Genomic DNA, 10,174 nt, shown 5'->3' with positions numbered 1-10,174 from the left:
TTACTCCCTTAGACCATGAGAAGGTGGACCTGAGGAGAGCTAAGAGTATGGTGTTGAAAGATAATGGTGAAGTGGAGGTGGTCAAGACGAAAAGTTGAGAAGTTGTAGCTGTGAGTCCGCTCAGGGGAAGCATCCAGGGTGAAGAAGCTGGAAGTCAGTTGTCCCTGAAACCTGAGCTGGTTGATCGTCTGGAAACCACTGGTGAGACCGAAACGTCTCGGTACAAGTGCCTCGTAGATGTACCCGAGGACCTGAGGGAAGAATGCACCCGTGAGTTCGTGCATGAGGAGTTTAAGAAGGCCGTGGGAGCCTGGAAGGTGTACTTGACCTCAGAGGCCAAACAGCTGGTGGTCCTGTCCACGACCTGAAGTCACAGTGAAGAGGGTGGCAATCCTGAGTGACATACATTGGCGATGTATTCGCACGAAGCGGTTTCTCCGGTTGAAGACTGAGCAAGCCGCTAGACAACTGGAGCTGATGAGAGAGGCTCACAGTCTGCTAGAAGAGGTCATCCGGGTGCCTCATGTTCTGGTGAGAGAGCTCATTGGGAGAAATGGCCGAGCCATGCAGATGATGGTGAAGAAGTCTGGTGTGGTGAGCAGTCCACATGATCGTCAGGACTGGATACCGGATGAAGACGGCATGGTGTCATTCTACGCTATAGGAACGGAGAAAGTCTGGCATATATGAGCATGCTGGTGGAGTACCGAGTGACCTACCTGCGAGAGGTGGAACAATTGAGTCTCGCTAGACTGCGAGTAGATGGACAGCATCATCTGAGCAGTAGAGGATGGCAGCCGTCTGGAAATGGTGGGACCCGACAGAGAAGGGGGCCCCTAAATAACAGAACACCTGAAGTTAGGGACCCTTCAAGGTGTCCTGAGAGTAGTGGGCGTGGGTTTAGAGGTAGTGAGACCTCCAGTAACTCAGGTGTGGGTGGCCCATACAAACGACCCAATAGAGGACTGGACAATACGGAGTCGAACCAGACCTTAGGTACAAGGACATGTGAGTTGCACTGCCGTATTGACCGCTGGGAGCGGGGGAGACCTGACAGGGTTTCGACTGACCGCTGGGAGCGGGGGAGGCCTGACAAGGTTACGACCCGGAAAGGTGACCTGACGAAGTCAGTGACATTGACAGATGGGAGGTCCCTAAGGAATGGGCTAATGTCAATGAATAATGTTCCAGGGGCTGGACAACGTAAGGGTCAAGTGCATGGTCTCTGTGTGAACTGTGGGTTTTAAACTGTTGTGTATATTATGTGTTCAACCCCACAGGTTTGAACAGAGGGGGGGAATATGTGGTGCAGCGGCATTGCTATAATGATCTAGTATGTCTGTTTAGGCTATTTCCTCCCCCTCAGCTGACTGGTCACATGACTGTGACATCACACAGGTCCTTTTGCTCACAGAAGGTATGGACACGTGACTGTGAGATAAGCACAGGTCCTGTGGCTGTGTCTACAGGATATATAAAAACCTGGTGAGTTAAGCAGTGTGCAGTGTACCTGTGAGAGAGGCATGAGGCCTGTTCCCCGGGTGGGTGGGACACTGTTTGTCTGAAGCCTAGTGAGGCCGGGTGAAGCCTGGATCCCGTGTGGATGTCAGTAAGCCTTGGAGGGCCAGAGGCTAGAGACCCCATCTGGGAAACAAATGGACCAAAGCAGCTAAAGCCCGACGTAGGTAATACTATTTGTGTTATGGACATTTTCATGGACATTATTTTATTATTACCTTGCGGGAGGCTGTAACTAGAGCCAAGTGGGCCGGTCTGCCACTTGGGCTCGTGGACTTTATATCTGTGTCGGTGGGCCACGGAGTTGGACCCGGAAATCAGCAGTTTATGGAGTTAATAAACTGCTGACTTGAGAAATACCGGAAAATATGGCAGGTGTGTTTTAAATTGACGCAGCGAAGCGAGTATCCCCCAGGATAATGACAAGCGCTACCTTACAGTATATATAATGTGTGTGTATAAATATATATATATATTTATATATATTGCAGAGTACCACTTCTGTCCTGTATACTGGGCATAATTCTCTATGTATTATCCTTTATATACACTGGATAGTACCAATTCTCCTGCACTGTATACTGGGTGTAATTCTCAGTATCTGTATATACACACTGCACTGCTAAAATAAAATGTATAATAATAATAATGTGAGTGGTTTCCCCTCTGAAACTTACCATTCCCAGCATGCCCTGTCAGATTTAATCCTTCAGGGTTTACTGGGAGTTGTAGGTTTGTTACTGCACTGATGATGCGGGGACGGGTATTGCATCCGAGCCCACAGCACCAAGTCATTCACACTGTAAGGCTATTTTCACACTTGCGTTGTGAAATCCGTCCAACTCTTCTGCCTGGAAAGAGTCGGATAGATTTCACAAAATTCCAGCACTTTCCTGATACAGCCTGATGCTCCCTTTGACTATAAAGGGAGGCTGGTCGTGAGCCAGCAAAATAGGCAAGCGCGCTGCTACATTGACTGTGCTCTATACATGCCAGGTGCAGGCAGTATAATACAGCAGGCACCGAGCTGAAAAGATCAGGGCTGGCGATGCCACCATACCCAGTTATTTAAACCCTCAGATGCCACGTTCAATAGCAATTGTAGAATCTGTGACGTAAAGCAGAGGGAGGCGACTCATATTGGAGCAGTGAAATCGCCTCTGCCTGGCACATTCCCATGGTAAGCTGTAACAGGTACCTGTGTATAATTTAAGGAAAAAATGCTGGGATGATCTTCATGATTTTTTACCATATTTTTGCATCCTGCTTTTATAAACAGATGTTTCATACTTACTTGCTCCCTACCGCTGAGGTCCTCCATGCCTCTTGCATGTCAATGCTCTGGGTCTCGCTGTGCTTATATCTGCCACAGCAATGGCCACATGCTCCACTGCAGTCAATGACTGGCTTCACATGTCACCACTGAAACCAGTTATTGGCTCCTGTGCCGGCTGTGATAGATGGAAACACTATGTGGACTGTTCCATGGACATGGAGAAGGTGATGTAGAAGACCGTAGCGGTGCATAGCGGGTAAGGACCTATTCACATTTCAATTTTTCACTGACATGTGTTGTCCACATTTCTCATTTGCAGCACGCATACACATTGATTTTAATGTGTGTTCACATATCAGTGTTGTTTTACGGACCATGGGTCAATGAAAAAAATTCATGAACACATGCACTATTTTTGGTCCGTGATGCGGACCAAACACACACACACTAAATTCTATGGGTCTGTGAAAATCACGGGAATGACATCCATGTTTGGTCCGTTTTTAACAGATAGATGCATTGGAAATTATTTTCTGAGCTGAGCAGTGTCCATGGAATACGGATGACCCATTGAGGGCACACAGACGTGAAACGGACCCTTCATGGATGAAACGTACACATTTTAGACACGGTGTGAACAGTGCCTAGGTACGAATCTTCTGTTTAGAGAGGCATGCTGAGGGCACTTGCTAGAAAATAATTTTTCCAGAACATCCCCTTTACAGGCCAAAGTACGCTGCAAACAGTACAATTGCAAAATAAGACAATATACAACAGTTTCCTCTTTACAATGAAAGAACTAATAGTATTACATGTTCTTTTATGTAGGACCAATGTGAATGCTGTGCATTGTGAACAAGCAAGAGCTGAGAATACTGCGTAGACCACCGGATCAGTTGGTAGCCAGTTATAAAGTGATACAGGGTAGGTGATACATGAAATCTAGTATTGATAGCTAGCTTTTTGTTTTACTGGTAGAACATTGACTCAGAAATACAATGAATACTAAATGGAATTTAGGCTAGTTTCACACAAGTGAATCTACTGTGTGAAACACGCTGCTGGTATATCCGCTCTGGAGGAAGATCGTGCCGGCATTACACTTACATATACTCATATACAATGCCCAGCGCTTCCTCCTGTTCTGTAATGTAGTGACAAGCTGCAAATTGCATCTCGTTAGATTACAGAGTTGTAGTGTGGGCGCCTAGAGTCAATTACCCTGGTGGGCCCTAGGCACCCCAGTCCGACCCTGGCAATATTATTATCCTTTTGTCATAATATCACATAATTGTGTTATCTTCATTGTGCTTTATACAGATAACACCATGCTGTTTTGCACCATCTTGTGGCCTTTTTTGAGTATTACGCTCCCACTATGCACAGTGTTGATTTCTCTCTATGAACTATGAATGCTACACTACTTTTGCAGATTGCCCCGGTGGCACGCATTCTCATCTGGTGCCCTGCCAGTTCTCTTCCTGTATCTTTTGTTCCCTTCGGCGTCACAATCCAGTTTGTGTCACGGTCGGTCATGTGATGTGGGTCGAGGCAAGCTCCCGGACTTCACCAGTTCACGCATGCGTCACTACACTCTGCGTCCCTCTCCTATTGGCTAGCGCAGCATTTTTATTCTCTCTCTTCCTGTGATGTGTCGGGGTGGGCACATTGTAAGGCAGCTCCTGCTGTGAACAAAGTATGCAGTAAACTCATTTTTTCCCATCCATCCTGAGTGTACGCTATTTGACCGTGCCATGTATGGGAATATATATATACCTTTTACCCCAATCTTGTATACTTGACCATTATTTAGTCCCCATACCCCCGTATATTCTCATAGCATCATCAATAGTATACATGTATTTTTACACATATTTGCTTATATATATTTCAGATGATGGTTATATACAGTATACTGTATTTGTGATTTTATACTAAGCAGTGAGTCTCCTTTACATTTTACTATTTATATGTGTGATCTGCACCATCTTCCTGTTTTTGTATGTCCACTGCACCTTTTTACTTCATCAATAAAGTTAATCTTTTATGACATTTATTTATGAATCGCTATATTGACTTAATTATTATTTTTTTGTCCCTTCTATCAGTTTTGCTAACGATTAGTCTGTTGGCGCTAATGTCTGAGATATATGTACACACACTTATTATCCTCTAACATCAGAAGCACAGCGCACTTTATCCAGGACCAACAGGAATATACCTCGAGTGTCCTTATTGTTATATATATGACTCGCCCCCAGGGCCATGGGGTACTCGACAGCCGAGCCTTATGGCTGCTTTTGGGGGAGATCACGGTGGCTGGCCCGGTCCGTAACCCAGGGCGGGTCAGTGTAAAAAGGGGGATATTTTGTAGGGGAATTTGCCGTGACGCCACCTGCGGTGTCTGGTGAGGATCACCAGCGCTGCAACAGTCCTCTGAGGCAAATGTTAGGACAGCTTGTGATGGATCGGCTCCCCACAGGTGGAGCAGGCCTCAGGGCAGTGTAGATAAATGGAGGAGGTGTGCTGGGCGTTATAGTGCAGGGAGGGAAATGGCACCGGCGAAATAAAGGAGCGGAGGCAGCTCAGTGCAGTCATCCAAGATTTACTCACAGTTCTTAGACAGTCCACAGGTGCACTGTACCGGCGCAAGCCTCCCGCGTCGCACTGCGTTCACCGGGCAAGGTTTCAGTCCTTCCTCAGGCAGCTCGGGTGTACCTGGCAGAACCCCACTTTCATATCTCACTCTCCTCCTCTGACTGAACACACTCTCTCTAAGATGGCTTCCCTATTTATACTCCTATCAAAGTGCTTTCTCTAACTACTTCCTCCACCCACACCCACTACTGGTTCCCCCCATCCAGCCAGGGACAAGGCTCAGCAGCTGCGCTCTGCATGTTGCCCCCCCAGCCGGCCTGGAGTAGGGTAGTGTTGGATGCAGGTGTTTGGGGTTCCGTGCAGCACTCCCACCTTACCTGAGAGAAGGGAGACACCACACCTCGGGGTGAGGTGCAGTACTTCTGTGGCGACTGAACCCTCAGGGGCGCCATATATATACCGTATATAATTAAAAATAAAAAAACAGAATATCCTCCCGCCATTTTTACTTTTTCAGTTCTTTTATTGTACTCTAATGAATTTACATTTTTTAACTACCTGATTCTTGTCATTCCCTTTCTCCTTTTACCCCAGCCCTGTTACAAGCGCAAGTCTGTATATATCAGATATATACCATTTTATCTACTTTACCCATTAGACGACTGTGGTAATCGTCCTTTCTTGCAGCAGGTTTCAAGGGCTCAACTGCAAGCACCACCATCCTTTTTATTACTTAATTTCTGAGTACAGATCACCATAAAAAACACGAATCTGTCAATGAGTTTATGGGAAAAAGCAAACAAGTTATGGACTGTGGAAGAGATATATGTGACCAAAATGAACACTCATTTCCAGCAGATGATACCTATGACCTATCCCTACACTAAATACAGCTAACAGCGGTATTAATAGGGAATAGAATAGATGTTACCTTGATATTTTTTTTAGGTTGCAGCAGCAAGGACTATAAGGCAATAATTCTTGACTAGATGCCTGTAATAGCTATCCCTACTGCGACAGCTCAAACTACATGAACTACAGATAAGAACGGTATTATTAGAGAATATAATCTATTTGAATTAGCCCTGAAAAAAGCTATTAGTTTAACGTAGCAGCACCAAGGACTGTTATTTCATCAACCCTGCTGGGGAATATAGTGGAGCATTTCGTATCTACTCAGCCTAATATGGAGGAGACCAGGATCTTCTATACTTACTGTACAAAGTCTCCTGTCCTGGCTGTGACATCCTGTATGCAGTGTGAGAACTCCCAATGTGACGACCACCTGACAGCCCACAACAAGGCACTGGATCATATACTAATAGAATCCGGCTCTTTTGGTTTCCAAAAATGCTCCCTCAACAAGAAGATGGAGTCTCAGAAAAGCATTTTTTACTATTAATAAGGAGTGGGTGTCCTAGACTGGTAATGCATGCGCTTTAAGGACTGCCAAAAATTAGAAGGAGGCACTCCAATACCTCTTTGAAGAGACGTAGTGGAGGGACTCAGAAAACCTTTTTTTCCCATTATTAATGAGTGGGTATCCTAGACTGATAATGCGCATGCACTAAGTGCATGGGCTGGAAAACATTTAGGCTATGTGCCCACGTTTCGGACCTGAAGCATATTTTTTACGCTTCTCCCTGGCGGGAAAATCGCATGCGGATATTACATGCGGTTTTCCCGCCAGGTAGAAGCGTTTGTGAGGCGTCTTTGCATGCATTTCCGCATGCGGGTTATCAAGCACTTCTCCAAGCATCACTTGGAAAAGTGCTTGACAACTTGTTCAGAATGGTAAAAAATAAACTTTATACTCACCTTCTGATGCATTCTCTGCCCCGTCCGGAGGCTTGAGCGGCTCACGCTGTTGTGTGCAGGACCTGCGGTGACGTCATTGTGTCATGTGGTGGGTCACATGACTCAATGACGTGGCAGGTCCTTCAGACAACAGCGCGACGGAGGGAAAACATCAGAAGATAAGTATAAACTTTATTTTATTCTTTTTTTTTACAGGTTCTTTGGTACCCAGGTCTGGATGAGAGTCTCCTCTCATCCAGACTTGGGTACCATCCGCACATTGATTCCGCTGCGCTTCCGCAAAATTAATGAACATGCTGCGGATTTTTGACCGCAGCATATACGCTGCGGAAAAATCCGCAGCATGGGCATTGACATTGCGGAATGCCATTGGGGACCATGGGGTGCGGATATACATGCGTTTTTCAAGCGTTTACGCTGCGGAAATTCCGCAGCATATACGCTTGAAAAACGCTACGTGGGCACACAGCCTTACCCCCAGAGGGGGTATACATTTATATCAGAAAATGTTAGCGATAGGCCTCTCAAAATTCTAAATGCGGGTATTATAAACACCCTTAAAAGATTTATAGTAAGGGTAGCATGATCACCCTGTTGATATGGTGGTGAAGGAGGAGGAGGACATAAAAAGGTCAACCTGTCAGCATTTTCAGTTGAGAGGCGGATGTGCCTATCAGTTATAATTTTCCCGGCGGCACTAAAAACCCGCTCTGACAAAACGCTAGCAGCAGGGCAGGTCAGGACATCCAAGGTGTAGAGAGACAGTACATGCCATGTGTCCAGCTTGGATACCCAATAGTTGTAAGGCACAGAGGAATCATGAAGGACGCTGGTACGGTCAGCAAGGTACTCAGCATCTTCCAAAACTTTTCCCTCCTTGTCAGAGTACACCAGACATCAGGGCCTGGGCGCTGGGAGGGTTTGAGAAAACTGTCCCAGACCTTTTTTAGTGTTCCCCTGCCTCTGCTCCATCTGGTGTGTGTCTCAATCGTCAGTACTCCTTTGTTGTCTAAGGAACTGTGACCTCTGCTGCCTGCGTTGTCAGATGAAATTTTTTTTTTAATAATTCCTCAACTAGGGCCTTCGAGTACTGCAACATTTTATTAGACCTCTCCGCCACGGGAAGGAGAGATGGAAAGTTCTCATTGTAGCGTAGGTCTAGAAGGGTGACCAACCAGTAATTAGTGTTGGCCAAAATGCATATAACGTGAGGGTCGCAGGAAATGCAGTGGAACATAAACTCAGCCATGTGTGTTAGACTGCCAACAGCCAAGACTTCTGTCCCCACCAAGAGGACACCTGTCCATCTTCTCCACCTCGTCCTTCCTCTACTCCTCCTCTTCAGGCCATCCTCACTGTACTGATTGGATGAAGGTGGTGTGGGTAGTACCGTCTGTAGCTCAGGCAACCAGTGTTATGATCAGCTACAGGGACTAAGGAAATACAGGATATCTGTCCCTACAATAAAACTAAACTAGATCCCTACGATGTAACGGGGAACCTGATCCTGCGATCAGACCCGCTAAAGTCCTCGGCTAGTCTGTACGAAGACCTATAGATGTGAGGGAGGGATCCCTACAAGAAGTAGGGACTGGGATAAGTTGGACACCTCCTAGCAGAAATAGTAGCAGTCAAAGACAAACACACAACAAAAAGCATAGAGGTCAGAAGACCTAGCAAAACTAACAGAGAACGGCAACAGAGCACCAAGCTAGCTCAAGAGTAGTAAATACAATGAAGTCCAGCAAGGCCAGGAGGGTGGAGCCGGATAAAATAGGCAAAAATGGTCATGTGACCAGCAAACTAAAAAAAAACTAACAGGAGAGCTCTAACAACCAGCTCCTTAACTCCTCCTCCTCCTCATTATGTATATAGTTAGGTCCATATATATTTGGACAGAGACAACATTTTTCTAATTTTGGTTCTAGACATTACCACAATGAATTTTAAACAAAACAATTTAGATGCATTTGAAGTTCAGACTTTCAGCTTTCATTTGAGGGTATCCACATTAAAATTGGATGAAGGGTTTAGGAGTTTCAGCTCCTTAACATGTGCCACCCTGTTTTTAAAGGGACCAAAAGTAATTGGACAATTGACTCCAAGGTTATTTCATGGACAGGTGTGGGCAATCCTTTCGTTATGTCATTCTCAATTAAGCAGATAAAAGGCCTGGAGTTGATTTGAGGTGTGGTGCTTGCATTTGGAAGGTTTTTCTGTGAAGTAAACATGCGGTCAAAGGAGCTCTCCATGCAGGTGAAACAAGCCATCCTTAAGCTGCAAAAAACAGAAAAACCCATCCGAGAAATTGCTACAATATTAGGAGTGGCAAAATCTACAGTTTGGTACATCCTGAGAAAGAAAGAAAGCTCTGGTGAACTCATCAATGCAAAAAGACCTGGGCGCCCACGGAAGACAACAGTGGTGGATGATCGCAGAATAATCTCCATGGTGAAGAGAAACCCCTTCACAACAGCCAACCAAGTGAACAACACTCTCCAGGAGGTAGGCGTATCAATATCCAAATCTACCATAAAGAGAAGACTGCATGAAAGTAAATACAGAGGTTCACTGCACGGTACAAGCCACTCATAAGCATCAAGAATAAAAAGGCTAGACTGGACTTTGCTAAAAAAACATCTAAAAAAGCCAGCACCGTTCTGGAAGAACATTCTTTGGACAGATGAAACCAAGATCAACCTCTACCAGAATGATGGAAAGAGAAAAGTATGGCGAAGGCGTGGTACAGCTCATGATCCAAAGCATACCACATCATCTGTAAAACACGGCGGAGACAGTGTGATGGCTTGGGCATGCATGGCTGCTAGTGGCACTGGGTCACTAGTGTTTATTTATGATGCGACACAGGACAGAAGCAGCTGAATGAATTCTGATGTATTCAGAGCCATACTGTGTGCTCAGATCCAGCCAAATGCAGCCAAACTGATTGGTCGTCGTTTCATA

The 10,174-nt window shown here is 45.6% G+C and overlaps 1 long non-coding RNA gene across 1 annotated transcript in view; it reads left to right on the top strand.

The window, feature by feature from the left end:
• The first annotated feature begins 1,403 nt into the window (after window positions 1–1,403).
• The window catches only part of LOC141176302 (uncharacterized), a 32,853-nt gene continuing 24,082 nt past the window's right edge, over window positions 1,404–10,174 (top strand). Inside the window, exons 1-2 of the long non-coding RNA XR_012253135.1 lie at window positions 1,404–1,485; window positions 3,623–3,718. This is a non-coding gene — a long non-coding RNA (uncharacterized lncRNA). The remainder of the gene's footprint in view (window positions 1,486–3,622; window positions 3,719–10,174) is intronic.

Source organism: Phyllobates terribilis, unplaced genomic scaffold (genome assembly GCF_046119375.1).
Source record: "Phyllobates terribilis strain yellow unplaced genomic scaffold, ASM4611937v1 Scaffold_24__1_contigs__length_18792416, whole genome shotgun sequence".
Classification (NCBI taxonomy): Eukaryota; Metazoa; Chordata; class Amphibia; order Anura; family Dendrobatidae; genus Phyllobates; species Phyllobates terribilis.
Note: the sequence above shows the minus strand (reverse complement) of the source record. Positions and strands in the feature narration are given on the sequence as shown.